This window comes from Trachemys scripta, chromosome 13 (assembly GCF_013100865.1).
Source record: "Trachemys scripta elegans isolate TJP31775 chromosome 13, CAS_Tse_1.0, whole genome shotgun sequence".
NCBI classification, from domain to species: domain Eukaryota; kingdom Metazoa; phylum Chordata; order Testudines; family Emydidae; genus Trachemys; species Trachemys scripta.
In genome coordinates, this window is record NC_048310.1 from 19,156,460 (window position 1) to 19,171,747 (window position 15,288).

Sequence of the window (15,288 nt, forward strand, 5' to 3'; positions counted from 1 at the left end):
GCGAGAGGAAGGAGTAAGCACACAGGCAAAATTAAGGGAAAAATGTGGGAGATAGGGAAGGGAGAGGAGATACCCTGCTAGACATATGACTGGGGTAACTCCAGGATAGGGAGAGTATGAGGGGATAAAAAATAACAAATTGAAGGGAACAATTTACAGTGTTTGGGCTATACACAGGGCCGGCCAACAACATTTTGGTACCTGAGGAGGGAGCTCAAATGACGCCCCCATGCTCCCTCGCTTGGGCCAAAACTTTGAAAGGTCTTCATTCTGCCTTTTTCCTGGTGTACTCCTCTCATGGTACTGCTCTGCTACCTACCCCAATAAAGGAGAACTAACAACTTAAAATGCCTTGTTCAAAAATTGTAAGTAATACTTAACTTTCAAATGCCTGAACAGCAAATGTAACTTTTCTTGTCTGCATAGTAAACGCTGGCATTTTTATCTGTTTGAATAATCAAAGTGGTGCTTTCCGTGCCTTCTTCACTGCAAAGATTTGAACTGCTTCCTGCTGAAGGTCTACAGTCTGGGCCAGCTCATGCTCTATTGTGATGGTTGCAAGGACAACCAGCCTCTCCTGTGTCATTGTGGAGCATAGATGTGTTTTTTATTAACTTCAGCTTGGAGAAGCTGTGTTCTCCACTAGCAACTGTTACAGGAAGTGTTAGAAGTATGCGCAGAGCAACAAAAGCATTTGGAAAGAGAGTGGTTATCTTATTTGTGCACATATATTCCAGAACAGCCTTTGGAGTGATCCTGCTGAAATGTATCTTGAATGGGCTTTCAGTTCATCATCTAAATCATTCGCATCAATATCATGCATGTCATCATGTGTCAACACTGTCTCTAGTGCCCTGCATTGCTGGTGTAGGTTTTCTTCAGGTACAGTGAGGAGTTTTGGAATATCATACAACATCCCAAATATACTGCTGTGTTTCTTGAGCTGCATGAAACGTTCTTCAATTGACTGTATTGCACAATCTAGCACCTGGTTAAAGAATTCAACTTTGAATTGTTGTTTGGGGTCTCTTATGGGATTATCCTGTGCCTCATAATCAAAATGTCTTTTTCTTCGGTGACTCTTGTATTCTTGAATGGGTGGGAAAATAGCTTCAATGTAAAGTTCCTCTGCCAACTTCTGTGCACTCTTCAGAATGTTTTGAAATCCCTCATCTGACCAGTAAGACTGTAGGTATGACTTTGCTTTGTCCAGTTGTTCCATTGCTCCAGATATATCAAGGTCAACACCTCGGAGTTTCTTGCTTACAACATTTATTTCAAACAGTATGTCATGCCACAACACTAAGCCAAACAGAAATTTGAAATTATGTATGTTTCTGGTGATTCCATTTCCCTCTGCCACTGTTCTCCCATGAACAGTTCCTGTCATAGCATTATCCTTCATAATGGCATCATCTATTTTCCCAATTTGGTGTTTGATAGGCTTTATTGCCTCCACTCGACTTTCCCATCGTGTGGCACTCAGTGGTTTCAGTGTCAGAGAGGATGTTCCCAGATGTTGCTTCAAAATTTGCCATCAATGAGTTGATGCAGAGAAAAATACATAGATGCTTTGAATTACATTAAAAAATTCAGCAGCCTCATTAGAAGCTGATGCTGCATCACTGACCACCAAGTTCAATGAATGAGAACTGCATGGGACAAAAAAAGTTCGAGGGTTGAACTCTCGGATCCGTGTCCACACTCCTCTGTTCTTTCCTCTCATGTTGGCACCATTATCGTGGCCCTGACCTCTCATGTCAGCTACTGCAATTCCCATATCTTCCAATTTTTTAAGAAGCACATTTGTCATACCAGCTCCTGTAGTATCATCAATGTCAATAAATTCTAGAAATGCTCTTGCAGGGACATTTTCACTAGGTTCTGTTGTTAAAAAATGCACCATTAATGTCATTTGTTCCGTATGGCTGATGTCAGGTGTGCAGTCCAGAATAATAGAGTAATATCTTGCTGACTTCAGATCTGCCACAATCTTCTGTTTAACTTTTGTTGCCAGTAACTGTATGATCTCATTTTTAATTGCTTTCCAAGGTAGTGGTGTGTGTACATTTCTTGGGTGGTGACTCTTCTTAGATGCTCCTGGAGTACAGCATCAAACTCAGCTATCAGCTCCACAATTTTAAGGAAGTTTTCATTGTTTGGCACATACAGCTGATCTGAAGTGCCACACAGTGCTAGGTTTTGGGTAGCAAGCATTCTCACAATGGCAATGAGCCTTTTCAGAACATTTTGCCAGTAAAGAGATTCTGATGCAATCTTCTCTTGATGCTGATCATCTGTGGTGGCCTTTAACCTTAGTCTCATCTCAAGCTCTTTCCACCTATTCCACCATGCTCTCTGGTTATTTGCTGCCTTCTCATGCCATGCAGGATTTCTAGCCAGATTTTTCCAGTCCTGTGTTCCTGTAGAACCCAATGTGGCTGGAACATTAGACTGGAAGAGTTAGCAAAAAAAACTGCATGCAGCATTCTGGGTTTCTGAGTACATAAGCCATGGCATCTCCACTTTTGTCACCATTGGGGATTTCACGCCAGTAATGTGTTGGATGGAAACTTCTATTTTCATTGTCTTTGGGAACATGAAGTTTTTCACTTGCTGTGGCCCATGCAGTACAAGGAAGTCCCTCAGGCTACTGCTCAAGTGGGTCCACAGTCCTGGATCATCTAGACTTAAGGAACTAAACTCAGCAGCAGCTGTTTCTTATGCCTCCACCACACTCTTCTCCGATCTACACCTTTCTTCAGGAATGTGCATGGTTACAACCATTTGAGATGGAGAGATGGATGCTGCAGTAGCTGCCAGGTCACCTGCACTCTGACTAACTGGAAGATCAGGCATCTCCTCGCCACTCACATCCTCACTGGGGCCAGAAGGCTCACCGTGAACATTTGTGTCTATATCAGAGGGGTAGCCGTGTTAGTCTGGATCTGTAAAAAGCAACAAAGAGTCCTGTGGCACCTTATAGACTAACAGATGTATTGGAGCATAAGTTTTTGTGGGTGCCACAGGACTCTTTGTTGCTTATTTGTGTCTATGTATTTCAGGAGAGCTCCTTCCTGCTTAGATAGAAAAGCTTCCTTTGCTTTCTTTCTTTTTCTGAATGCTGCCCCAGAGGTGCGTTTTCTTCTTTCACTCATGACTGCTGTTCTGTGCCAGCTATAGTGGCTCTCAACACTCAGTTGAAAGGGACAAATAAGCAGGCTGGTAGCAGGGCCTGAGTGAGGGGAGATATCAGTATCTTAAGGGCCTAACTGGCTCCTACTACTTCAGTTGACTGCCTGTTCTCCTCAAGTGGGTTCAGGGAAGCAGCAGGAAACAGGAAGCTCCCTGAGAAGCTAGTGTTAATCAGTCCAGGCTCCTGGGGGTGCTGGAGAGGTACATAAGGGGCTCCTCCTCCTCTCTCTCCCTGCAGCTCCTGCTGCTTTCTGTTATTCCCTCTCACCTTTTCTCCTGCCTGCCTGTTACGTCTCTTGTGGCCTCCTTCCTCCAGCACAGCACTCCACCATCTCAGTGCATCTAGAGCAGAGAGAATACATATGCACCAGCAGCAGACACAATTTTCTACAATCTGGGTCCTGATGGTGCTGCCCCCTGCCCCCCATCTGGCACCTGAGGCAGCTGCCTCAGTTTGCCTCATGGTAAGGCCAGCCCTGGCTGTACATATGTTACCTAAAGCATTCAGGTGTGAGTGAGCCCTTTATTTTGCGTTATTTTAGTGTTACAAAGTATTAAAAGGTGTGGGTGGGTCTTTAAAATCACTAAAACATGTCTTATGTAATTTATGAACCAGACCCTTTGCAAAAATAAGGTGTGGGTGACAGAGGGCTTGTGTTCCTCAGTAGATGATCACTTTTTCAGTTCTCCATCCCTGGAAGGGATGGGTGTTAAAGGGGACAATGTAGCCCCGTGCCTAGATAAGGCAGCTCTTCTCCATCTGAAATAATGTACTCAGCTGCCTTCCTTCCTCCTCCCCCTCCCCTGAAATGTTTCATAATGATCATACACGTTTTTGGTGCTTAAAAGAAGTCCTTGTCAATTTACATAGGTATAATGTGTCTGCATATAGCCTCATAGTTCACACAATTGTCTGCTGGTCATATGACTTCCCTTTTGGCGAGAGAGGCAAAATAACAGAATTATAACTTATTTTGACATGGCTATATATTTCTCTTTTATAGATAATATTAACGATTCAAAGGTAAAGTTAATAATTAACTCTTTGAGTACTAAGGAAACATAGCAGAAGCTTCCTGAGGAACTGGAGGCAATATATTTGATACTTTACATCAAGTTTTAGTGTGAAATGTTTGATAAATTTGATTTAACAAAACTGTAAGAGAATATGTTCCTGATGTAAAAAACCCCAAAACAAATAAAAATAGCACATTTGTGCACAAGCATGTGAATATTCAGTGATAGCTTCACAAGGTCTACTCGATTTCTAAGAACTGACTCTGATTAAACGCTTTGCTGAATCTAGGCCTATGACAGTAGCATGTAGTATGACTACAAGTGTGTGACGCTAACAACAGGCTGGGCATAACATCGGGCTCATCCTAAAAGTATTCAGTGTCAAACTTTGATTATTTTTAATATATAGCTGTGATGAATTTTCTAATAAATTATTAGTTTGCAAAAAGGTATTTGGAAGATAAAAATATGTACAAAGGGGACACCACGCAAAAGACCCTGAATTTGTATAAAAAGAAAGAGTAATTCACTTAATTAATCAGATAAGAACTTTGTTAGATATTTTTAATGAAGATAGAGTAGATGGGAAGGTAAACAGGATGACTGGCATTATGTCATGTATAGTTCAGTGGTATACGTCACAGGTTTGATGTTATACATGAAATGTTTTGCTTATTGCATGAATAATAGGCTTAGTTTGTACAAACTGAAAAAATGTTTTACATTGAAAGAGCATTGAAAAATAATGGGAAAAGGGTATAATTACCAGCATACAAGGACCAGATTAAGACAACCAAATGTGAAAAAAAAAATTACTTTTGTTTTTTGAAATGACATCCATGAATAAGTTCAATTTCTGTTTTCATAAAAATCATTTAAATAAATCATTGATTTTGTATTCTGTGTGGAGAACTACTGCATGTATTGCAACTATATTGACTTCCAGAATGACAGTGAAGATGGGATGATGGTGAGAAACAAAAAAATTGGGATATGTGTATACAGACTAGGGTTGCCAACTTTCTAATGGCACAAAACCAAACACCCTTGCCTCGCTCCCTGCCCCGCCCCTTCCCCAAGGCCCTGCCCTTGCCCCACCCCTTCTCTGAGGCCCTGCCCCCGTTCACTCCATCCCCCCTCCCTCCATCATTCATTCTGCCCCAAACTTACTCACTTTCACAGGGCTGGGGCAGAGGCTTGGGGTGTGGTAGGGTGACCAGACGTCCCGATTTTATCGGGACCGTCCCGATATTTCCTTGTTTGTCCCGCGTCCCGACCGACATGCGGTCGGGACAACCGGACAAACAAGGAAATGCCCCGGAGCCTAGAGCCCGGAAGTACTCGCAACCCCCCCGCCCCGACTCCGCCCCCTCCCCCCCGATTGGCTCCCTCCCCGAATCCCCGCCTCTTCCCCGGGCTTACCATTCCTCCTCCCTCCGCAAGCGCTGGAGGGAGGCCCGGGAGACTCAGGGGAAGCGCGGGGCCGGGGTGAGTAACAGTCCGGCCTGGCCGCGAGCAGGACTCAGTCGGGTGGTTGGGCGAGGAGGGGGGCGGCCCGCGGGGCCAGGCGGCGGCTGTTCTCACCCCCGGGCAGCGGGACTCGGGAGCAGCCGCTGCCTGGCCCCGCGGGCCGCCCCCCTCCTCGCCCAACCACCCGACTGAGTCCTGCTCGCGGCCAGGCCGGACTGTTACTCACCCCGGCCCCGCGCTTCCCCTGAGTCTCCCGGGCCTCCCTCTAGCGCTTGCGGAGGAAGGTTTTTTTTTTTTTTTTGGCCCCGCCCCCCGCCCCGCCCCCCCGCCACGTCACCCCCCCCGCGTCCCGATATTTGTATTTGGTGATCTGGTCACCCTAGGGTGTGGGAAGGGAATGAGGGATCCAGCTGGGGGTGTCGTCTCTGGGGTGGGGCCAGAGATGAGAGGTTTGGGGTGTGGTAGAGGGCTTCAGGGTGGGGCAGCGGGTTGGGGCGCAGGGGGGTGAGAGCTCCAATGGGAGCTGAGGGGCCAGCACTCAGGATGGGGTCAGTGCACGGAGCCTCCCTGGCCACCCATGCACCTAGGAGCAGCAAGGACCTGGTGGCTGCTTCCGGGAGCCCTGCGGAGGTAGGGCAGGCAGGGAGCCTGCCTTAGCCCTAGGTCCCCGCTGCGCCACCAACTGGACTTTTAACAGCCTGGTCAGTGGTGCCGACCGGAGCTGCCAGGATCCCTTTTCGACCAGGCGTTCCGGTTAAACACCGGACACCTGGCAACCCTCCTACAGACATAGCCACCATGGAATAACCTAGATAAGGATCAGGCTTGTGGTAATAATTTGATATTAATAAATATTTCATGCACAGCTGTAATCTTGATTATAGATTAGCATAGGGGGAGCTGGTTGCAATACCTTTATTTAGATTGCCTAACACTTTCCTTTTATTGTGATCTTTTCCTTAAGGAGGTCTCACACCTCCATTGTTTCCAGCAGACCTTTGATACTTGATAGGGGAAGTCCCCTCAATATAGAGAAGTGCCCTTCCTTTGTCCTGTGAAATTCCATTCAGATTTATTGAAGTGAGATAGTATTAAAAGTCACCATTTCTCCTCTCCCTTCCATTCCTCAGAAAGATTTTGACAGCCTGCCAAAATCACTGAAGTTTCCAGTGACAGGCTCATGCTACCACCAAACAGCAGCAGATACTGCACTGAGAACACCTGTGAGCTGCCAGAGCAGCTGTAGCAGGAAGGGGGAGGAGAGAGTTGGGCTTACCCTCTCAGCCCTTTCCCTGCTCTCCCAACCCAGCATTTGGGCCCCATGGGGGCCCGCATAGGGCAATAGTTCCCTCATCTTTGGAGGGTGGAGGCAGCAGCAAAAGAGAGCCAAGCTGAGCTGCTCCTGGAATGCCCCTGGACCTAGCATAAGGCACAAGCTTCCCATGTTCCTCCCTGGTGGCACCAGCTTCCCCAACTCCAGGAGTGGGGGAGAAGGAGCTGAGCTTGGTTCCTCTTGTAGCTCTCTCCAGTCCCAGCACATGGTACCAACAGCCACCCAGGGCATCACATGAAGCACGAGCACCTCTCCCCCCCCACACACACACACCTGAGCTGGGCAGTACTCCCCATGCCCACCCTCCGGACTCACCCCACTCTGGGATAACAGCCTTCTGCTGCTTCCACCTAATGTAGTTATTCCTGTAGCTCAAGTGAAAGCCGTCTGAGCAGCAGTAGTAAAGGCTATGGGTACATACCAGGTAGGTGGTGCATAATTAGGAGTGGGCTGTTACAGACACATAATAGAATTGGTTATTACTTGTGTCCTTAAAACACCTAGGAAATTACATTCAAAAACTATGTTAAAAGAATGTTATTTAGGTCTGCAAAATCACGCACTCAAGGGTTTGGAAATGCTAGCTTTATGGTTGCCAGGGCAACCTTAATGTCTGCAGCTGGATGGGAGGAGGAGGTGAGGAAGAGTCAAGAGGTAACTGGATCTGCTGAGTTCGGAGTACTTGTTCCCTGCACACCTCTACCAAACTCCTCTCACTTAAGTAGATGCTTTTCAGAGAATTCCATAAGTAGAGCCCTGCGCGGATACAAAATTTGTATTTGCATCCAGTCCGCAAACATGGTCCGCAGATATCCACATCCTCAGATATAAAGTGGATATCCGAAGATTTGCAGGGCTCTAGATATAAAATTTGGATCCTCATCCATCCATGACCTGCAAATATGGTCTGCGGATATCCAGGTCTGCTGCGGATATAAAGAGGATATCTGCAGATTTGCAGGGCTCTATCTGTAAGATTAACTAGTCTTACCAAGTTGTCTGTACCTCTGCCCCCTTTTCCACAGTATTTTCCAATTCCCTGTTCTTCTCTTCTATATTGAGTGAGAGATATGTACTTGATACATGAACTGGACCTTTCACTCAAATAATAATGTTAGAACTCATTTTGATTGGGACACAGTAATACTGTGGAAAGTTTTGTCTCATGTTCCTTTCTGAAAGTTTCCTATTCTGCCATTCATTCTCTTTATAAAACGTCTATATATTGTAAACCCCAAGTGAACCTGCTGAAATTGAACAGTGGGAATGATGGGAATGGATTGTATTTTGGGTTTACACATGCACTGTCTTTTATGGTGTCATACTTTCCCAGATAATTACCATGAGAAAAGTGCAGTTGACTTCACTGTCTGAGTTATTTGTTATGTAATAAATTATTTGCTGACACCAGGACCTCTTTTTGTTGAATATTATAGTCATATCCAAATGCCTCAATTCTGCTAGGGGCTTCATGTGGGTGGACCCCAGCACCCACACAGACCCCACTGAAAGCAATTATTGAAGCAGAAGGATAATTTTAGTTTTTAAATTTCCTGCTTTACAGCAGGTGGGTTATATTAAATTGCACGGAACCACTTGGAGTATTTGTTTGAGATATTTTGAAGCTATGTCAAGGGCACCTAAAACATACGGATAGACTCCCAGTTTTAGTAATTGCATACATCTGAATAAATGCACATTATTTAAAATATACACATTATTTTAATAATATGGAAATTAACTGAAGCTAAAATTACCCAGAAAATTAAAACCTAGTTACCCAATAGAACAAAACAAAAATAAACATAGCTATTCAGTTTGCATGGTAAATCACCCATGTGCCCTGAACCTGCAGAAGCCTACATATGTGTTTACCTCTATGCTCTGTCAATAACCCCGTTGACTTTAATGGATCTACTCACAGTACATGAAGTTAAGCACATGCACACAATTCCAGAATCAGGGCATTAGACTAGTAGCCATTATTGTGGACATCTCTTTAAGAGCACAGTAGATTCTAGGACCCCACATATGGATGCAAGCCTTTACTATCAAGTCACCCAGATGTTAGGAGTTTGAACACTGTGTAAAGATGCAGAGGTGTTTTTGCTGATTCGTGCTAATAGGTGGATCTTATTAATTCCAGCCAGGATTTAAGAGCGATTAGAGTCCCCTTTTAATGCAAACTAAGTTATGATAGTTTGCATGGAAAAGACTAGGAATAGCTAAGTTTGGAGAGACAGTCTTGGCTGATTTATGTGTTGCTGTTAGAGTAATAATAAAGCCAAACTCCAGGAAGGGATTCCAGGGTGTGCCTCCTGAAATCAGCACTCTACTCGCTCACAATACTTTTTAAAGCATGTCTTGCAAATGATAGGAATATCAAGGGTAAAGCAATAACCTAATTGCTTAATCTCTTTGGTAATATGTTTATTTATGATTATTATGATTTTATTTTATTATTTTTGCTGTCCAGATATCTTATTTGTGTCATGGTCTTGTATAAAGAAAATTAATGGTGGTGTGGAATTATCTTTCATCTAAGCAAAGTTTGCATCTCAATTGGGGCTTACCCTGTAGGTCCTTGGAGTAGAGGATCTCCCACTGAAGTTGATGGGAGTTCTGTGCGCAGAGCCTTGTGAGACTGAGCTTTTGAAGGTTGTAATTCTAACTTTGCAAGCTCATTTCTGGACTCTGACATTTATGTTATTCATGTTTCTTCAGAACTCTCACTCCAGTTTTCCATATCAAATTTCTAAAACATTAAATATCAATGTGAATGAGAGAAAGGTCCTTTTTCTGATTCCCACATTTAGGAAACTGTAGTTCGGTTATACCAGGAGAGGTATTGTACAATACATGCAGTATCAAGGATGTACTGAAAATGCCCTGATTATTAGAACACTGAAGTTATAATTGTGAGATCACTCTTAACACCATCATTAGACTTTAATGTAACGATGTTCTCATATCATAAAAGTCTCTCTGTGGCACCAACACACATTGTAGTTGACAGACCAAACTATCCCATTTTACACTGGTGTGAACCATGCTTTTTGCAAAAAGTACCAAACAAAGATGCAACCTAAAACCTGTTCATTCTAGCCAATTTGTTGTCCCATAAAACGTATCACATGGTAGATTTAGTCTAATTCAAGGATACTATGTATGAGGGAGCTGTTAAATATCCACTGAATTAAAATATACAACCGTGCAATTATGATTTAGAGTTGTATATTGGATAGATGATTTATTGCAAGAAAATATAGTGCTTCCCCTTTTTTTACTTTGCTAGTTTCATTTTTCTCAGGCTTTATGTTTGCCAAGTCATTGTAAATTTTCCCTTCTGTTGAAACTTCAGTGACTATTAAAATATTTGGCATGTATATGCTGTTTACAGAAATCAAATATTGACTTATTTCATTCTTGTTATCTGGTGTCTTTGTACAGTTCCCTGTTATCCTCAGTGATCAAACTGATTATAAATTATAATCCCAAAGAGTTACCTTTTTATACATTGTTTTAACACACGCACACACAATTTAACTATAGCTCTCAGTCAGAAGTGTACTGCTACAATGGTCAAATGTTGCTTGCTTTATGTAAACCATCCCATGAATCCAATAGAACCTTCATATCTTGGCTTCCATTTCTTCCTATGCTACTTTTTCCTTCCTTTCTCTCCTTCACCGACTCCTAAGTCTTTTCCTTTTAGCCCACCTATTAGAATGGCTGCCTAGTTAATATATGTCAAGTCCCTTCCCCTCCTTGAAATCTCTTCTGAAACCTCAGAAAACTTCAGTGAGGCCTACCAGCAGTAGTATGTGCCCACAACTTATTTTTAGTTGTATTGTGCCAATATATCACTTTAGAAGATTTATCAGCTTTTAGGGGCAGGAATCTGGTCTGGTTTGGTTTTGTCATTTTAACAATGTTGCCAACTTATGATATTTGGGATTGGGAGAGGGGGAAGGTGTCAATTTGTGATATTTGGTGGTGGATGATGGCCAAAGGTTAGGGTTAGCTAACCCCAGCTCCTGAAATCATATGATTGCATGAGAATCTCAATGTTAAATGTTTTAAAAATTAGATTCTAACTTTCATGGTTGCGGAAAAAGCTTGACAATATGAACCCTAAGCCTCAGACATCAGAAGACAAACGAAAAGACCCCAAATTTATTAATTTTTAAAATTTCATGAATTTTAAACTAACCTCATGCTTTTTGGGTGATATGACTTAATTTTTGAATGCTTGAGGTTGGCTATATTACTTTCTATTTCATGTATTACATATTTTAAAGTTCTGTGTGGAGTTCTTGTACTATAATAAAAAATCTACTAACTAGTTAGAATTTCTTTTAATTTACACATAAAATCCAAATATAACCTTAATATAACTATTGCCTAGAAACTGACAGCATCAATAATTGCAGTGTAAGGGGAGAATGCACTATCAGGATAAACTAGATACTGTTTCAGGAACTTGAGGTGCTTGCTGGTTCTCAAATGGTGAGCATTTCAACATTTAATCTGCTCTGATCTAATGTATTCAAAGGTTCAGAAGGTGAACAGCCTATATCCACACTGATAGTACTTCTGCAATATTTTGTTAATATGCAATGAAGTGTCAACCACATCTATAGATGCATTAAACAAAAAAGGCACTTGACACCCTGTGATGGGTTCCCTCCGGGGTGCCACCTGGAACTGGCTTACCTCTGACCCACCAGCCTGGGCTCCCGCTCACACTGTGCTGCTGTGACAAGTTGCAAAGCCCTCCAACCTTGCACTTCCAGCAGCATTCACACAGGTAGGGACACACCCAGCTGCAGTCACATGCAGGCCCTCTCACCACCAGCCTCCCAGCCTTCTTCCCACTTGCTGGAAAGCTCTTCGGCTGTGACCTGGGTCAAACAGTTCCCATTGTGTAGGGCTATCTCTGAGAGGTTTCTACTGTACACAGTTCCTGGGGTAATCCTTATGCTTGTGTGCATTTCCTCAATAAGCCATTAACATTGTTTGGCCTTTTTACTGTTGTACACGAAAGGCTGCTCGTGGGTGTTTTCAGCCTCTCAACATGTTTCAGTAACACATACATAGCCAAACTTCATAACTTCACATATAACGAACGATAGCACATGCCCTCCAACAAGATATTAATGTCTAGAAGATCAAACCTTTTAGAATGACACCTCACAAGGCTCACTTTGTACAAAACACATCCTAATTACATGACAGTGGTGAATATTGGGGTGCCAGGGTGTCACACATCCGATTCAGATATACCACTTCCATTGTTGTTAGGCTACAAAGAAAATCACAAAAGATCTACTTGAGCAATATGTACTCAAAGCACCTCTTAGCCATTCACTACATCACCGCCAAATAACTATTTTTTTCTTTTAAGTCCCTGAAGTTGTGCTCATTAGCTCCTCTCTACAGTTGCACGTTAGCATGCACCAACTATGTTGTCACAGCTGACACAAAGTCTGTCTGGAGTCTGGAGCCTGTTCATAAAAATTCAGGTATGTATATTTTTTTTAAATCTGAAAAACATGACTTATTCAGCCCCTATGGAACCAGTTCCAGTCTCCTTTGGAGTTATTTAGCAATAATTCTTAGTATTTATACAGCAGTTTTCATCTGTAGATCTCAAATTAATTTACAAATCAGGTTATTCCCCTTTTATAGTTGGGGAAACTGAGGTAGGTATGACTTGTTCACATCACACAGCAGTGACAGAATGAGGAATAGAACCTAAGTCTCATGATAGACCCGCTGGTGGTCTGTTCATTGGACTACACTGCTATGATCTCTTACATCAAGGAGAAACAGGAGTCAATAGAATGAAGCTTAGGGGGGCTTGACATATTTAAAAAGTTATTTGTTAAGAATCATTGTGTTGAATGCCCTTTTAACCTGTCATGTTTTGCTGACGTAGATGGATTTCTCATATTTTATTGCAATTTACCAATAAACAAGAAAATGATCTGAGGATGTAGCAATATGTCTATGGAAAACATGTGAAAAGCATCACAGTCTCAGATGGGCTGAGAAAGTGCAGCTGCTCTTTCAGCTCAAAATTGAACATCTACTACTTGATTTTCCTCACTGAAACCAGTGTAACTTGATTGACATCAGTGGAATTATTCCTGATTTATATGTTTATAAAATAAGTGAGATCAGAATCTGGCTCCTACCCTCATCTTAACATTAAAAAGTGTTTCAGGGACAGAATCAATGGAAATCCAGGGCAAATGGAACCATCAGAATTATATAATAATCTACTTGACATATTCAAATATGAAAATCAGATACACACCCTTCCCCCCATTTAGAAGGGAAATTCTTGACATCAGAATAGACACTGCCTCTAAAAGAGAGAAACCTGATTGGCTTTTGGGGATGTTTTACATCACATATTCTCTGCATTAGACACTATCTCTAGCACTGTGTTGGAACATTTATTCATGATGTCTTTATCACTTTCTCTCAACTACTATTATTCCTGCATTTTCACTTTCCTTGAATCCCAACTATCCAAACTTAAATTCTTTTCATAATGCAAGAGCTTATCTCCTCTCCCACATCTGAAAGGAACATGTTTCCTCTCTTCTCAGAAATTTTCCTGTGCCCTCCTCTTAGGGCCAAATTCTTATCCACATGTAAACATATACATAGAAGGAGATGAAAGCTTGATAGTTTTGAATGGAGAAAATATACACTAATCATTACATATAATGTCAAATGGACTTCAGTGGCATTGTGCTGTATGTAAGAGGAGAATTTTCAAGATTTTCTATATAATTGTCCCTGTTCCACTTCTCTGACTTCAGCTTTTACAATTTTATGGCCTATTCCCTGTTGCCCTGGAATGCCAGACTCCTTCCCTTTCCTGGCTACTCCAGAGTGAGTAGCTGATCCTTTTCCTGTTTTTGCCCCGATCATGTATAACAGCTTTCCTGCCTATTTGCAGTTAAATGATTCTATGATTCTCTTCAAATCCCATCTCACAAATGTCATCTGGTCTCCCAGACCTATTGAGTGACCTAATACAGATATTGCGCCAGTTTAGCTAAAATCAATGTAAAAACTAATTTGATTAAACCAGTGCAAAAGTCCTGTGTGGACACACTTGCATCAGTCTACAGCTGGTTTACAGTGGATTAACTTGCATCAGTCAATCACAAAGGTTTCATATCAGGCTCATTATTTAAATTGAGAGGTTCAGAAAAATAAAATTAAATCATATTAAATAACTCCAAGAATGTGAGTACTGCATACCCATATTTTCATTGATTTTTCTTTATTTCTTTTTGTCTCTTTCCTTTTCTTGGTTCTGTAGTAAGAGCCTCCATATCATTGTGTGCGATTGCGGTAATTAAAACTACTGATGCATTTGTATAATGCAGTCTTGACAAAATCTAGCACCCTCAAATCTAGCAAAAAATTATGGATTTGGAAGCACGATTAGTCTGAATGCCTACATGCATCCCTAAAATATGCTTTTACCAATAATTGCTCCGAGTTAGTGTGAGCCACCAAGACCAATTCAGAGCAGATGTAATCAGGTGCAGATCCATTTATCTTAATTGGTAACTACAGTATACGTTGCTATTGGTCCAGCTAAGGATAAATTAATGTTTTATTTACATGTCTCTTTTGGTACAGTCTCTTTGGCATAGTAGAGACATCTGAGCTGATACCTTTAAGCCAGGCCACAACCAGATTGTTGCTACCAGACCCTACGTTTCTTTCTCATGCCATGATGAGGAGTGGTCCCTCTTGTCACAAAGCTTCCGCAGGGTTTTTGAACTTTTGCAGCAACGGATTGGATAGCCCATCTGGCTGCCTCTGACCTTTTTATGGTGTAGCAGGACACAGGAGGCATTGAACTGGACCAGGTTATGGAGACTTAGCAAGCTGGTACTTTTCTTTCAGGTCTGCCATCTTGTGTTCCAGAAACTAAGCTATGATGCTGGGGTTTTTTTTACAAAATGTAAGTCTCCTTACAAAGACGACCTGATTACAAAGAAAAGGTACAAATTGTGAATTGAGGATAAACCGATATAGTGGTATCTGCCTGAGTCTGCAGACAGCATGAGTCAATAGCTCTGAGAAGGGAAAAATCCTTTAATTAATATCATGTTGACTCCGAAGCTTAATGATCATTTCAATGTAAACATTATTAACTATTTCACTGTTGAACAAAATATTCAAAAAAGAAGAAAGATGACAATCAGATGATGTCACTCCGTGCAGAGCACCCAAGA